The sequence below is a fragment of the Mauremys reevesii genome, linkage group 5 (assembly GCF_016161935.1).
Source record: "Mauremys reevesii isolate NIE-2019 linkage group 5, ASM1616193v1, whole genome shotgun sequence".
Classification (NCBI taxonomy): Eukaryota; Metazoa; Chordata; order Testudines; family Geoemydidae; genus Mauremys; species Mauremys reevesii.
The window spans coordinates 62,964,658-62,981,635 of record NC_052627.1 but is presented as its reverse complement, the minus strand read 5'-3'; positions in this window follow the sequence as shown (position 1 = coordinate 62,981,635).

Genomic DNA, 16,978 nt, shown 5'->3' with positions numbered 1-16,978 from the left:
AAATAAAACGATTCAATTCCATTATGAGTTTGTTGGCATCAATGTCTCCCATTTTTCTTTCAAAATTTTTGCTGTGATTCTCCAGTTCATTTTCTCTGTGACACTGCTTCAGGCTGTGTGACGGAGCGATTCTGGCGGGACCCAACTGAGAGTGCCAAATCAGGACCAATTGCTCAAACAGGGCAGTTACAGCCCCAGGCTGGGGTTTTTCCACCTCTAAGGCAAACCAAACCAGCCAGACAAAAGGGACTTTGGTCTCACCCCACTGGCTAACCACAAGTCACACAAGCAATTTCCTTAGACACTCCAGTCTCCCAGTATCACCACCAGTGCACTCGTCCTGGGGATAAATGGTTATGAAAACCAACACCCCAATAAAAGAAAAAGGTTCTCTCAATCCCAAAGGACCAAGCCCCAGACCCAGGTCAATATACACATCAGATCTTACCCACAAATCATGCTGTTGCCAATCCTTTAGAATCTAAAATCTAAAGGTTTATTTACAAAGGGAAAAAGGTAGAGATGAGAGGTAGAATTGGTTAAATGGAATCAATTACATACAGTAATGGCAAAGTTCTTAGTTCAGGCTTGCAGCAGTGCTGGAGTAAACTGCAGGTTCAGATTAAGTCTCTGGAACATCCCCCGCTGGGATGGGTCCTCAGTCCCTGGTGTAGAGCTTCAGTTTGTAGCAAAGTTCCTCCAGAGGTCAGAAGCAGGATTGAAGACCAGATGGAGATGAGGCATTAGCCTTATATAGACTTTTCCAGGTGTAAGAATCCCTTTGTCTTCACTGTGGAAATTTACAGCAAAATGGAGCCTGGAGTCACATGGGCCAGTCCCTGCATACTTTGCTGAGTCACAAGGCGTGTCTGCCTTCGCTCCATGGGTCAATTGTGTAGCCGATGGCCCTTTAATGGGCCATCAAGCCAGCTATGCCGGGCTAACATCAGCTTTGTCTGGGACACTTCCCAGAGGCAGAGCATAATACAGAATACAGACATTACAGAGCCAATACTTATAACTTCAACTACACAATGATACACAGACATACAGACAGCATAATCATAACCAGCAACCCAGAACCTGGTCTTAGACACCTTAGATGACCCCCTTTACCCAAGGTTTGGTGCCACTACAGGACCTTGGTTGCAACCCATGTTCTATATGGTCCCCATTTATATCAATAACGTCACAGGCTGTTAGCGTTGTACAGAAATCCAAACAACTTATACCACTCCACGAGTTGGTCAAATCGCGACAAAACAGAAGATATGGCCTGATCAGTGAGAAAGTATATCGTACCACGTGTACACAGTCAGAACAAAAGGCCACGTAGTAACATGGTCTAAAAGCGCACCGGCTTCTGTTGCTGTATTGCCATCTTTCTTTTCGAGCGCATATTCTCGCAAAGATGACAAAGCATTGCATAATTCTTCAAGGTGATAACGCAAGATGCTTCACAGCATCAATTCTCGACTCCCAACGAGTGTCTGATAACCCTTTAACAGATATTGGCATATGTTCTTGAAGTATATCCCAACGTGAAGGTGACGAAGAAAAGATAACGTATATTCTGTTAATCAGACCGAAAAAGTCAATGGCATATTTCGATGACTTTGCCGCATCTGAGATCACAAGATTCCAAGTGTGAGCTCCACATGGTACATACAAGGCACGGTCATTTATTTCTAGCATGTGGGCTTGAACTCCTTTATTCTATCCTCTCATATTTGCGCCGTTATCATAAGCTTGGCCTCTCATGTCAGCAATGTCTATTCCTAAATTGTTTGCCTTTTCAAGAAACGCTTCCAATAAGCCCTCACCAGTTGTATCATGAACATTAAGAAAACCAACAAACGCTTCACGAATATTGACACCATCTTCACCGTTGCATTCAACAAAGCGTAACACCACAGACATCTGTTCTTCATGTGACACGTCGGGAGTACAGTCCAAAATAACTGAAAAATATTTTGCTTTTTTAAGCTGCGCTATGTTGGCCTCTTGAATGTTACTGGCAACAAGTTGAATCAGCTCGTTTTGGATCTGTGGACTGAGGTACTGAACATGTGTCTCTGCCTTCTTAATCCTCTGTAAAAGTTCGCTGAGGACAGTATCATACTTTGCAATCAATTCAAACAGTCCCAAAAAGTTGCCATTCGAAGGATCGCCGAGCTTTTCATTACTTCCTCGAAATGCCAAGTTTCTTTCGGACAAGAAAATAATGACATCAACCATGCGTTTGACAACATTTCTCCAGAAATCTCTTTCTTTCAGAAAAGCCTGCAATTCGAGTTGGTCAATAGATGTACGGTTTACTATGCCTGACCGAAGGTCAAACCATTTCACCATACAGTCTTAATGACCTTTGCCTGTTTCATGCTGCTGAAGTCTTTTTGACAGTGCTTTCCAAGCAGATGTTCCACGACATAGCGGTATGTCGCCAGTGCCAAATAATTTACAACAAAAACAAAAAATGGCATCTTTCTGAACTGAGTACATTAACCATGAACGTCTTATTTTCTCGCCATTTGCCATGGTTCAATAGAAATAAGTACTTGTGAACCTCCGTCTTTCCTCGTTAAATGGAAATTCGTAACTTTCATTCTGCTGCGGTGGGCCACGTGCAACAATGTCACACACTTGCCTGTCCGATATTATAGACAGCCAATCTCCTGGATCATCAGTCAGTGGTTCAGATTCAGATACTTCTTTCCCGGCAGCAGCTGGAATATCTGTCACAGTTTGTTTGATAGAACAACTGGCTTTACCTTCGACCTCACTTGAAGCACTTCTGGATACTTCTGGATATGATTCATCGCTGCTAGCACTGTCCATTTCATGTGCCTGTACCTGTACGTTGGATTGCAGCGCAAAATACGTTGACAACTTTGGAATTTTCTCAAGTTCCTTATATATATAATGAAATAATTAGCCAATGAACTATACATGTAGCTGAAGTTAAAAAAGGAAAAGCAGTTCTAGTTTCTTAAGAGTAAGGGCTTAACATGGGGAAAACTAATCATCAAGACTATAGTAGAATAATTATGCTGGAATAACTTCTCTGGACACTGTTCTGGAATAGAAGTGACTTTATTTAGACAAGCCCTTCATTGTATATTAGAACGACATTATTATTATTAAATGCCCCATATTTGATAATTGTCCTTTAGTCACATGTGATCCTTTTAAATCTATCTGGAATAGTAGGAGAAAAATGGCTAGGAAAATCCTGTAGTTAAAAGGGGTTTGATGAAAGTTTAAGGGTATGGGTAAAATTTAAGGTTACACACAATGGATTTGTAAGGGAGTGTTTGAATGCTTGTATTTTTAACTGAAATGTGCATTACTTTCATTAGGGTGAGCTACAAAATACCTGCTTAGTAATTATTTATTTAAGGGGTCCAAAAGACCAGATTGTTAAATAATCAGAGGCCTGGTCTACACGAGGAGTTTAAACCAGTTTTAGGAGCATAAAACCGATTTAACTCCACACCCGTCCACACTGAGAGGCCCTTTATATCGATATAAAGGGCTCTTTAAACCAGTTTCTGTACTCCTCCCTAACGAGAGGAGTAGCGCTAGTATCGGAATTACCATATCGGATTAGGGTTAGTGTGGCTGCAGATCGACGGTATTGGCCTCCGGGAGCTATCCCACAGTGCACCACTGACCGCTCTGGACAGCAATCTGAACTCGGATGCAGTGGCCAGGTAGACAGGAAAAGCCCCGTGAACTTTTGAATATTTCCTGTTTGCCCACCGTGGAGCTCCGATCAGCACGTGTGGCGATGCAGTTAAAAATCAAAATAAAGAAAGAGCTCCAGCATGGACCATGCGGATGTGATTGCTGTAAGGGCAGGCAAATCTGTTCTATCAGTGCTCCGTTACAGAAGATGAAATTCAAAATCATTTTAAAAAAATCTCCAGACAGACGCCATAGCAGGGACTCAGCGCACTGCTGCGTGACAAGCGTAACGGAAAGCCAAAGAATCAAATGGACGCTCATGGACTGGAGGACTCAAGCTATCCCACAGTTCCTGCAGTCTCCGAAAAGCATTTGCATTCTTGGCTGAGCTCCAAATGCTTCTAGGGTCAAACACAGTGTCCGCGATGGGTCAGGGCATAGCTCGGCAATTTACGCACCCCCCCACCCCCCTCCCCCCAGAAGTGAAAGGGAAAACAATCCTCTCTTGACTCTTTTACATGTCACCGTTTCTTTACTGAATGCTGCAGATAGACGCGATGCTGCAGCACTCAACACCAACATCCTTGCTCCCCCCCGCCATGGGTGGCTGATGGTGCAATATGGCTGATATCCATCATCATCATCAGCCTATTGGCACATGGGGCAGTGCAAAAGGACTGGTAACCATGCTGACTAGCATCCGTGAGGTCGATCAAGGGCGCCTGGCCCTAATTTTTCCTGGTATATGGTGCAGTATGGCTGGTAACCATCCTCATCATAGCAACAGGGGGCTGAGCTCCATCAGCCCCCACCCTTCATGTGTAAAGAAAAGATTCAATTGCCCCTGGGCTAGCAGCGGGATGCTGGGCTCCTCTCCTCCACACTGCTCAATGTCCTGTCTGGACTATCATAGCAGCTGGAGGCTGCCTTCCTCTCATTTCTCACTAACAAGTCACTGTGTCTTATTCCTGCATTCTTTATTACTTCATCACACAAGTGGGGGGACAATGCTACGGTAGCCCAGGAAGGCTGGGGAAAGAACGGAATCAACAGGTGGGGTTGTTGCAGGAGCACCCCCTGTGAATAGCATACAGCTCATAATTTCTGCGGGATCTGACACAGAGCAGCTGTGCTCTCTGGTTCTATGATACAGTGGTTCTCTAGTACACTTGCCCATATTCTAGGCAGGACTGATTCTATTTTTAGATACCAAAAAGGAGGAATTGACTCAGGGAGTCATTCCCAATTTTGGCTTTTGCGCCCCTGGCTGATCTCAGCCAGGGGCACTTATGACAGCAGCAAATGGTGCAGTGCAAAAGGACTGGTAACCATGATCATCTTATTACCAATTTATGGTATGGTAGATAGTACAGTATGGCTGGTAACCATCTCTGCTGTCATGCAAAAGCAAAAGCATGCTGCTGTGTAGCGCTGCTGAATCGCCTCTGTGAGCGGCATCTAGTACACATACGGTGACAGTCACAGAAGGCAAAACAGGCTCCATGATTGCCATGCTATGGCATCTGCCAGGGCAATCCAGGAAAAAAAGGCGCGAAATGCTTGTCTGCCGTTGCTTTCCCAGAGGAAGGAGTGACTGATGACATTTACCCAGAACCACCCGTGACAATGATTTTTGCCCCATCAGGCACTGGGATCTCAACCCGGAAATTCCAAGGGGCGGGGGAGGCTGCGGGAACTATGGGATAGCTACGGAATAGCTACCCACAGTGCAACGCTCCAGAAATCGACGCTAGCCTCGGACTGTGGAAGCACACCACCGATTTAATGTGTTTAGTGTGGCCGCGCGCACTCGATTTTATACAATCTGTTTTGCTAAACCAGTTTATGTAAATTCGGAATAATCCCGTAGTGTAGACGTACCCTTAGTCGTATTCTGTTTATTTTAATAAAGACCTCTGTCATGATATGAAATCCATTAAATTTCCATTTGGGATTTGGTGATGGCTGATAGTAATATTGAAGGAAAGTTGTCATATCACTAGAATAAGGTTGAGGGCATGACTAATGTGAAATGTCCACTTCAAGGGAAGGAGGTGAAGTTTTTCTCCACCAAATGGTATTACAAGAAGATTATTCCTCATGTTTTGTGTGGCTGACGAATAGTAATCACAAAATTCAAAGTATCTTTTGTATACCCAATGGAAAACATAAGGCCAAATTCTGGAAAAGAGTATAAAGCCTGAGTCAAGGGGATGCGAATGCAGAAAATATGCTCCAGTGTTGGAGAGCTAAGGCAAGGATACTGCTGTACCTGACGTATCTCTAGCAGAGTGACATCTATATCCCTGTCTACTCACATCTCTTTCTTGGTCCTTAGTAGAGCTGGTGAGCAACTATCTAATGAAATGTATTTTGCCCCCAAACACTCCTTGATTAAAATGAAGTGGAAAAATTGTACTTTAGAGATGGCACTACATTTGCACTAATCAAATCATATACAAAAGATCAGACATCAGATCTGTCTCATCCTTGCATACTGTGAGACACAGCAGCTCAATGAATAGAGTGGTTTCTAAATGCTTAATAAAACCATATTGGATTAGGTTTGAAGTTAGGAGTTAAACATATGGTTACACACAGTATTTGGTAATGGTAGGGAAATGCAAATTCAATTGCTCAAATATTTGGAATTACAGATTGCATTTACCCTCTAGTGTTCATATTTCAGAGGACTATGTTAAATTTGTAGAAACAATAGCAAAAGTTTTTCTTCAAAAGGTAGGTGGGTGGGTGAGTGAGTGGGTGGGGGGGGGGGGAGGAATTCTAAGCGCCCATGCTCTGATTCAGCTAGTGGAACCATGGATCTGGAAAAAGGCAGGAAGGGTCAAGGAATGAGGGAGATGTTAGTTTGATATGCTGTCTTTTTTCCCTCCAACCTTCTAGAAGCCCCTTTATGGGGTAACAGCTTTCTCTTTCCATCCCCTCCAAGTGCACAGAAGACCATCTGTGGGGCTTTAACCATTCTGTGCTGAATTCTCCCTAATCCATGGGACAAAATTACCTCAGACATGGACAGTGTAACTTCTCTGATAAGCGGGTTTTGGAGAACCAGTTGTAGACTAGGGAGTCCTGAGCAGCATCTTTTTTTTTCAGAAATTGTGTGGCTGAGGAACTCGAGGGAGCCCATGAAGCAGAGTGCATGCAAAGCTTCAACATGGACACCCCTGGGTCCTCATGGATTCCCTGAGAAATGCAATTTTAATGGCAGATGAATTACCAGGAAACTGAGTTAGTTGAAACTCTCAATTTCCAGTCCCCTCTGCAGGATTATCCTGTGTCTCATAGGGAAAGATGGGCCCCTAGTTTAGGGCAGCAGGGAAGAATAGGGTAAAAGAAAATCCAGTTTAAATAAGCAAGTCCTTTCAGATTAATCCATTTGCCTGTCAAGCAACTAAGGTTGTCACCGTGAAGGTGAACACATTTGGAATTAAAGCTAATGTGTCATGCTTTGAAAAAAAGTTGTATTTGAGCAAAGCTTTCTGAAAGCTCAATCAGCAGGAAGCAGCATGCATTTTAAACTGTGAATTGCATTTTTTTTTAAAATAATGGCTTTTGGATACTGCTACCATCTTGTGGCACTGTAGGAGACCATTGTCAGATCACAAATCATTTTCTATCCTCCTTCAAAAAGTTCCAGCTGTCAGAAAAAAAACTTGATCATTATCAGCGTTTCTGTGAGTTCATTGTGACCTACCAAGGAAAAATGAAAACTGAGTTAATCTTAGGTTTTGGTGCTGAAAATTGGGCAAAATGTTGAAGCTGGTGAGCATAACTGCTGTCCTTCATTCAGGATAAATGTAAAGAAATAGTTAATCTCCCTTTGAAGTAAGATAGCTGAAACAATAGATGCCACTATCCTAAACCCAGGGCACATGCAAGGCTGGTCAGAAATTGAGCTCTGTGGGTGGAGGGGTTTCACTGGGGGCTGAATGCAAATGCAGAAATCTGGGTATTGTTTTTACTGGAGGTGGATGGGCAGGGTGTATGTAGGGGGGAGGGGAGGGAATGGGAAAGGGAGTGCAGATGCAGCCAGAAACATCACAGAAGCAGAAAGCTCAGGACAGTCGGAGAAGCACTTGTGTGACCCTGACAGAAAGGAGACAGAGCTTTTTGGGTACAGTGCTGGCTGGAAAAAGAGGCTTGGAATGTTGAGTGAGGAAACTGTCTCCTGTTTTGATTCCTACTGTGTTCAGGGAAACAGGACTTTGTATGTTCTTGGTAGATAAACAGGATTGCATCAAAGCAATATCTGGGTCTATCATCAACTTCTCCTCCGAATGGCAACAACCTGCAACACTCTCAATATTGGCTATCCACTTGTGTGTCTAGCCAGATGCACAGGGTGTGGGAAGTAGGGATGCTGAGGGTATGGTAACATTCCCTGGCTTGAAGTAGTACTAATCAAATCATGGTTTCCACACCCACACTATAAAAATTGTTTCAGCACCCCTGCAGTTGCATGCTTTCTCTCTCTGAATATGGGAGACTAAAGGACATTAGGCATAGAAATGAGTATAAGTTAACCTTTTTAGAAAGACTTTTTGGGGGGTAGTGGCAGAAGGTCTAGCTCCTAAGAGGATTCCACAGAAGGACAAATTAATTTACCAAGTTAGCTAAAAGTTACTTTGATGTTTTCTCCCAGAGCCTGGTTGGTTGGGGCTTATCATCACAGAAACATGACTGTAGTTAAATTAATTTTACTAGGCCTTTCTCCAGTAAAGATTGTCTCCTGCAGAGATCCCTTCTGTGCTGGGCATGGGCCAGCTGATGGTTTTGAATTGCAGCGTAGACATAGCCTCAGCCAAGCAAAGGGAGATGTTTATTGTTGGATTAGAGGTGACCACTATTTGTCTAAAAAAGCTCTAGTAATTTTAATCTTCGAAGGGTCCAACATCATTAAAAACATGAGCATATCAATCTGAATTGTCTGTTAATTATTTGTATTCTGATAAGGCTTAGCACATTGTGGGTGCTAACATCCCATCCTACCCTGACCCCCACAGAGACCCTATCCAAAGAGTTTATAATCTGTAGGGGGAAGAGAAGATTTGACTGTTAGGAACCAGAAACTGGAAGGTTAATTCCCCCCTCCCACACATACTTCTACGAGATGCCACTATATCAAACCCTCTGCCAAGATAAGGATTACAGTAAAGAGATATGGAAATTGCTAAAAATATGCACAGGGTTAGTTATTAACTTTTCACCATAAAGGATAAAACATGCAGTAACTTGTTTAAGTGCTGCTGTTGCATTGTGAGTGATAGCCTACGTTGTCTTGTATTTCTCAAATGGATATTCCATTTATGAATATGAATATACAGTTTTCCTAGTTTAATGTGGCTACTTATAAATTCAAAATTAGTTATTGTCATGCTTTCCACTTGTCTGGTTTGACAGTTTTTAAAAGTTCTCCATGTTTCCTTGTCTCACACTTAAAAAATCTACGCATCCACTCCTGGACAGCAAGTTCCAGAGCATTAAGGAAATTTGTCCTCTGTTTATCTCCTCTTCATCTGCGGTGAGTACCACATATAGAGCAACTTGCCACTATAGCACCTAATCAGTAGCATTGTGTGTTCTACCATCCTCATCTGGGCCAATAGTGAGATTTGAATCCAGAATCTTAATGCTAAAAGCATAAACCTCCATCACTTGTGTTATAGGACTAAATCTCACAGCTGCCAAGCAAGAGCAAATTCATAAGCCTATTATATAGACTAGCCTCCAGCAGGGGACAAGCACCCTCTCCCCCCACCCCCTGATTACAGTAGGAGGCAGTGATATCCAGTGGTTAGGACATACGGGCACTGGACTAGGGCTCCGGAGACCAGGGTTTTACTCCTGGCCCTGCTGCTAACCTGCAGCAAGTCACTTCACCTTTGTGTCTCCTCTCATATGATAGCAAGTAAGCTGCAGTCTTGAGGGCTTCAGCTCACTATTTCCTACCTGCATCCAGAGAGGTGCCCAGGACTGGCAGAGTTACATGCCACCCCTTATTCTAGGCTGTGGCTTAATTCCACCGTCTAGCCCTAAGGAAATAAAAAGTTGTTGTACTGGTTTCTAATTAGGACCCAATCCTGCTCTTACTGACTCCACTGGTGCAGGAGTGGGCCTTAAATTTGAATAGAACTCTGATGTGTGTGAACAATGTTCTATAAAGTCTTTGTTCTAGAAGCTTGTCACACTACTTCTCATGGGACCTCCAGGGAATGGATGCACTTTTCTCTGAATCACTTCAAACTATCTCATTGATGTATGAAAACTCAACCAACCAAAAAGCCTCCATCAAATTCTAAACCACTAGCGTAAGCAGCTTCAATCACCAGCATAAAACCTGCGCAGCAGACAGGTGTTTATAAGGAGAGATTATTTTAATGTACACCAAAGCATTGCGTGTTCAAATCAATCCCTATGTAAAACTGTCCTCCAAAGCAGAAAAATGTTAAACTTCTACTAATTTCCCAGACTTACCTAAAAAAGATACTTTTCACCCATTTTGTAATCGGACTTTGAAACATGCCTGCCAAATATCTGTGAAAGTGTTCGTATAAAGCACTATTTTTTTCTGTATAAGGGGAGGCTTAATATAGAGTTTTCAGCTAAAATTCACCACTGGCATCCCACCACTTGAGTTCAAATACTGTAAAACAAATCCAGTGTTTACGTGCTCCAATGTTGGAGAGCGACAAAGAAATTATGCTGAACAGGCCAACTGGCATAGAGTTGCCAGCTGCTTGGCAGAACCTACTAAAGCCTTAAGTAGCCTGCAAAGTATTATCTTTATTTGAATAAAGATTAAGGCAAAATCATCCCTCCCATGAAGAAAAAATAATTGTGGGAGGAAAAAATGTGCTTAGGAAACTACAACATACTGTCAACTTGCCCTTCCGATCTGCCTGATGTGACCTTCCTTACCTGCAAAAGCAGTGGGGGCATAGCCCTCTAGATGCATGAAGTGACATGCCACAGTCTTCAAAATTCCCCTGCAAATCTGGGTTATTTAGTTCACCATGGGTCCCTCCTATACTGGCAGCACAGCTCACCTAATTTTTTTTGTTGTTAAATGTTTTCCCTGGAAACCCCGTTGTCCTTTTCAAATGTCTCTTTGGGTGATGCTTTGGGACCCAATGGTGACAGAGTAAGAAAAAGTTTAGCGTGGGAGTTAGCCAGTACTGCAAGAAGTACTATGAACTAGGACAATCCTGTAGGCTTGCTAGGGAATGTCGCCATATATTGTAGTGCAGCAGGACACTGACTCCATTCACTCTGATTTTGCAGAACGCCAACCATGCACTGTCATAGTTCAAAGCTACCTGTGTTTTTGAGCCCTCTTCCATTCTCGTTAAATACACCCTCTCAGGAGTCAGGCCTCTTGTCTCCACCTGTCCTGGATGGAAATATGCAAATCTCCCACTTTCAGACCATCGTCCACAAACCTTTTATACCAGCTGTGATAGCACAGCAAGGCCAACTGGGTTCCACGACAACCAGCTTCCCTGTAGGTGAATACAGTCACTCAAAATAGCCGTTTCAAAACCAAGTGTAGCTTAACCTGAACAGTAGGATCAAAGTGTAGCAAGAGACTATTTTAACATACCAGTCTCCACCCATATCTATCTTATCTAAAACTTAGATAGGTCTAGCTTCTTCCAGGCACTCCCACATCTGGGGACTTAGGTTCAGTCTTCTTCCCTGCAGCCCCTGTCTCTTCCCCGTTTTTCAGGGGCTCTCTGTTATCAGTCCCAATGTTCTTTGAGTTTCCTACCTAAAGTACAAGCTCCAGGGTCCCCTGCCAAGCAGTCTATCTCCACAGAGTCAGTGGTAACCTTCAAAGGGACTAATGTCTGCGTTGCCTCATTCACCAGTACTTAAAGGGATAATCTGAAGCTATTGTCTCCTTTCCTGAAGATGCATAATAACTCCTGCTGGAACTAACCTCTGGTATTCATATAGCAAATAAAGGTGTACGTATAATATTCATAAAATATTTACAGGTGTTTCCCATGTCCTTCACACATTGCTCATACAGGAGTCCACAGGAACTTTCTGAGGAACAAGGGAAACAGTTGCCATATTTTCTCCAATGGTAAAATAGGTTGAAGGAGAAGAGGGAACTCTTTCCCACAGCTCCTCCACCTCATTGTCTAGCATGGAGAGTGCTACTTACCCAAGCCAGGGAAAGGAGTGAGAGTTTCATTCATCCCAGTTTCCCTTTACTTTAATCTCTGGTCATGCCTATTCTTCATCCAGTTTTGTGGGGACTGAAGTGGAATTCCTGCTTTTCTTTCCCCTCTACACACATTGCACAAGGGAAGAGGTTACGTGGCCCTAAACCAGTGTCTGTTGTTTCAGTGTTTACCATGTTCAGCTAGATGAAGCAATAATGAATTCCACTATTGGGTTGAGCTGCAATTAAAGTGGACGGTGTTATAACTCCTTCCCAGAACAAACAAAAAACGTAGTATAATTGTAGAGTGATAAAGCTATGAAAATAGACCCATGTATCATAACCACATAACACATCAAATGAGAAATCACTTTGCTAGACAACGCTGACCGTGTCATGTCTATGGGATCCCTCTCTTTTTACAGGCTACCGTGAATTACAGACACTTGCACTGAAGGAGTGCAATCCTGGCCCTCGTGAAATCAATGGGAGTTTTGCCATTAACTTCAATGGAGCCAAGATTTCACCCAAAGTCCTGGTTAAATATAAGACAAAGTAGTTTGCCATTTTGGAGTCAGAATGTTGTATATAGCCTTCTTAGAGTTTTTCTGTGTATTTTATAGATTACCTATTTAAAACAGAGATCTCATCTGTGAATTAATAGTGTACAAAATGTCTGTCAAGCATGGCTTTTGGCAAGATTTGACTCACTAGGAAGGGAACTTTAGATACTTTACAACTTAGCTTGATTTTAATTCGAGGATGGACATGAACACTTCATTGCCGGTCGGTTAGGTTTTTTGACAAAGGCAATTCAGCCATTCTTGCAATATGATATTTTAGTTTAGTTAGTGATCCTGTCGGTTAAAATTCTGTTAAAACTGCTTCATTTTTCTCAAATTCAGCTTGACTGAAATGTTGTCTTCTCTCCAAAAGCCATGCAGTGATGTGGGTCAATCACAGAGCTGGGAGCCAGAATGCCTGCATGCTACTCCTACCTCTATACACTTGTCGCACTTTACAAAACATAATTTAGGTAAAAAGTCAGTAAATATATTCCTATTTTACAGAGGGGGAGATGAAGGCCCAGCAAGGGTAGAAATTTATTAATTAAATCACATGTAGCTATACACAATATACTACTGCTTATTTATAAGATCAGAGCCGTAGTAATGGACTAGGACCCCATTATGCCTGACACTGTACAAACTCAGACCAAAGACGATATGTGCACTCCAAATAAGAATTTGACAAAGGTGTAGTACACAGTACGCTTTCATTAAATACACTGTTTTTACATTAACATTTAGTATAAAACAATACACATTTTGTGAAGAGCATGAAAAACAACTTTGCAGTTTAACATAACTACACTTTTATCAGCCACCAAGCATTGTATTAATTTTATTTAAAAGAAAGTGGAATCCATTTGTCACACAGCAATTGTCTAGAGCACCTTCAAACTGAATTGCTTTTGAAAACAATTAAAATTGACATTTGAGTCAATTGATGGTTTTCATAATTTCAGTTGACATTTCATTTTTACATCTGTAAAAAAGCTCAAGTCAGACTCTGAATTTTAATTCTGGATTAACAAGAAATTTTTAAAGGAGATATTAGAAATAGGATTTAAATATAAATGTCCCTACTGATGTAAAAAAAAAAAAAGAAGAGTAAGTTTTGCTGATTAAACAAAAAGCACTAGTAGTTTAACAGAAGTGTTAAAAAATGAGATTTTTTTTCCAGATGGCAGCATCAGTATCTTGTTAACTTAGGTTATAAAAGGAAGTGTAACCTACAGAACTGATCGAATAGTCAAAAGACAGAAGGGACTAGGACCATATCCAGATAATATAGGGAGAAGCAACAGGCAAGGATAAGAAAATCTATATGGTGCTAAGAATAATAGCAAAGATGGTAGTCCCCCACTTATATGGTTAACACTTTTTGTTTTTACAAATGTATATATGCTGTTAATTGTAAACTTCATGCATTTCTAAGAATTGCCACACCAAGACCAATGTGGACAGAAGTAGAGACATAAAGTTGAATATATTCTGCAAGATAGTGATAGGTGAACCCAAATTAATGGACAAATACATTTTTGAAAATAGCTGCAGTGATATATTCTCTCCCTTTTCCCCCACCCCCAAAAAACCCCAACATTATTTCTTCGTGGTCCTACTCTTTTATAATATAATATCAAGTATACATATGATGTAGGACAGTAAGCAAGTCACTTAAATATATTTAAGGCAAGATCTTCACCTGGTGTAAATCAGCACAGCCCAATGGATATCCATGGACCCATACTGATTTGTGCCTGCTGAAGAACTAACCTGTAGTCCAGTAATGACTCTTAAATTTAAAAACTAAATTATACGACAGACCCACAAACCATTCTGTGCTAGTCCAATGTTTCAAAGGTGAGAGCATAGCAAATACCAGTTTAATTTGTGCTTGAAATTTAAGATTAAAGTATCTTGGAATGAAGTGAACAAAAATTGGATTATTTACATATTAAAAACATACATCCTGATGGTCCATCATCCTGAAAAAACGTTTCCTAGGAAGTAAAGCTGCAAGAGGTATATCTAGATAGACCAGTTTAACACATTGGCTAGATGTTTCTGATAAAATTATCAGTAAGGAAATGTATAGTAACACTGACATTTCAATGTTTATAATTAGGATTTGCAGTTAATGCCCCACTGAGATAAGTGTAGGAATTCACACATTTCATACCGTTGTTGTTTAAATCTGACTAGCTGCAGACTTGACAAGATACCAGTGCATCAGTTTGCACTTCCATGCAATTTCCACTGTTCTTTCAAATGAAAGATTAGATTTTGCAGAACCCCAGAAATCTAGGAGAAGCTCTGTCCTTAGAATATGCAAATTATTCCTCCATCACTATTCAAGCACCAAGTAGTGTGCCCTGTACATGGCAAAAAATTAAGACAGTCCGTATAGCGAGATAGGAATGACTTTAAAACAAAACAAAACAAAAAACAAATAAAAAATACAGAAACTCTTCAGTTTGCTCTGAATAATAAAACAAACAATCATATGGTTGTAGTTTAAAGAAAAGGTATCCAATAGCTTCACTCTTTGTGTAAATCATTTGTCAGGGCTGGCATAGTGTTATGGGAAATGGGCATGACAGATAGCATAACCACTGGATACCTCCAATTTTTCTTAATCACACTAATTTGTAAATGCAGCAGATGGACTGGAATTTGAAATACAGCAGGTAAACACAGGCCATGTCAGTACAAGGCTCTTCATGGCTTGCCAATCTCCCTCAACCATGCCCTACAGGTTCTACTCCAAAGAGATGAGATTAGTTCAGTCTCCAAATCCATTCAGCCCGTGGGCTTTCTGCTGGGGTTTATGACTGACCACGTACTAGGAATCAGACAGAAAAACCTCCAACCAACTTCACATAGGCTACTGAGGATTACTTGCATAGTAAAGAGTTGGGGTTACTACTAATCTGTCAGATTAGAACTGCTACCTGGAAGTGGTGGTAATGCAATAATCAGCCTCTCTCTGAACCATCCAGTCTGCGAATCAAACTTCTGTAATGCTGTTCTCTTCTTTCATTATAGTCATTTCAGAAAAATATCACCACCATGCCTGAGTTCCAATAACTGACATCTGAAGTACATCCAGGAATCCCAGACATAAACGGAGAGAAACCTATTCTGAAGTGGAGGAGAAATCTGACTATTGCTGAGGGAAAGAGAGGAGCTAAATTACAAAACAATCAAAGTTAACAAATCTTAGTTTTAGGGCTAGATTGTGCTCCTACTCCTTGCTCAATCAACCCAGGTCTTGGGTGTGGTGTGGAGGGCAACTCCTACTCTCCAGATACTGCCACTATGGGGTGTTGGCAGAGATCTGACTCTGTGCCACGCCCCCTCCACAGTTGCTGAGGAGTGAAATGAGCTGCATGCTAAGGGTTGTAATTACTTACTTCCCTTCCCTCTGGAGCAAGAGGGGAGTAGGGGCAAAATTGTGACTGAGTCACAATTCCTTCCTGGGGCTGCCCAGTCATTCACTGCCTCTTATGCAGGGTCCAGGATGAACCTAAAGGATCAAGAAGGTCTTTATTCCTACTTGTCTGTCTGGTTCAGAAAGCAAGATGTATCTGGAGATTGTGGTCAGCAGAGGAAACTCAGTGTTCAGAGAACTGAATGTTCTGTAAATTCTATTTTAGGGGAAACATAACTCTACATCAGTGACTTCTAAGGTTAATAAGCAAAGCGTGTCTCTGTCCTGGTTATTAGTTTTTAATATCTCTTTATTGTTTCAAATGCCAGCAAGAAATATTGGGCAAGTTCCTCACCTGGCTTAAACCTGTATATGACATTGAGATCAATGAAGCATTGTTGATTTCTACCAGCTGAGGAACTGGCTCATTACTGCTATGAAACAAGCTCTAAATGTAGACGCGTTTACAAATGTTGTGTGTTTCTAGCAATATAACTTGTACATTGTGAGTGAGGCTGGGATTAATAACTGGGCAAGCATGAGGTTAGAGACTGACAGGGGAAGACTGGGCCAGACATTCAATGATTGTCCCCTCATAGGTGTTTAGGTACCCACCTCTGTGTATATATGCACACACACACACACACACACACGTACGTCAGAGCATATATAAATTTATTTGGCTCCTACATTGGGTACCTAGAAGTGGCCACATTTTCAGATATGCTGAGCACATAGATACGGCTCTCCTTGGTTTTACTGGAAAGTCTCAGCATGTCTGAAAATCTTAGACCATTTATTTAGGTGTGTATGTTAGGGTTTTGGTGCCTCACTTCAGGCAAAGTTTTGTGTGTGGGTCAAACTATATGTGGGTGACTATATGAACAGACAGCAATGCAGAAATAGCAAGGACCCTGCTCAGTGATGAACAGAAAAGCATGAAGCTTTCATCTTGACATGTCCTGTGTTTCTGTGCCCTTTGAAAACAGATATTATACACGATAATTTTGTTTAAAATTAGAAGATCTGTTCTGTTCATTAAGTAAATTCAGACAGCAGTGTGGCTCAGGCATCTAGGCTTGCACAATTTTTTGATTTTTCACT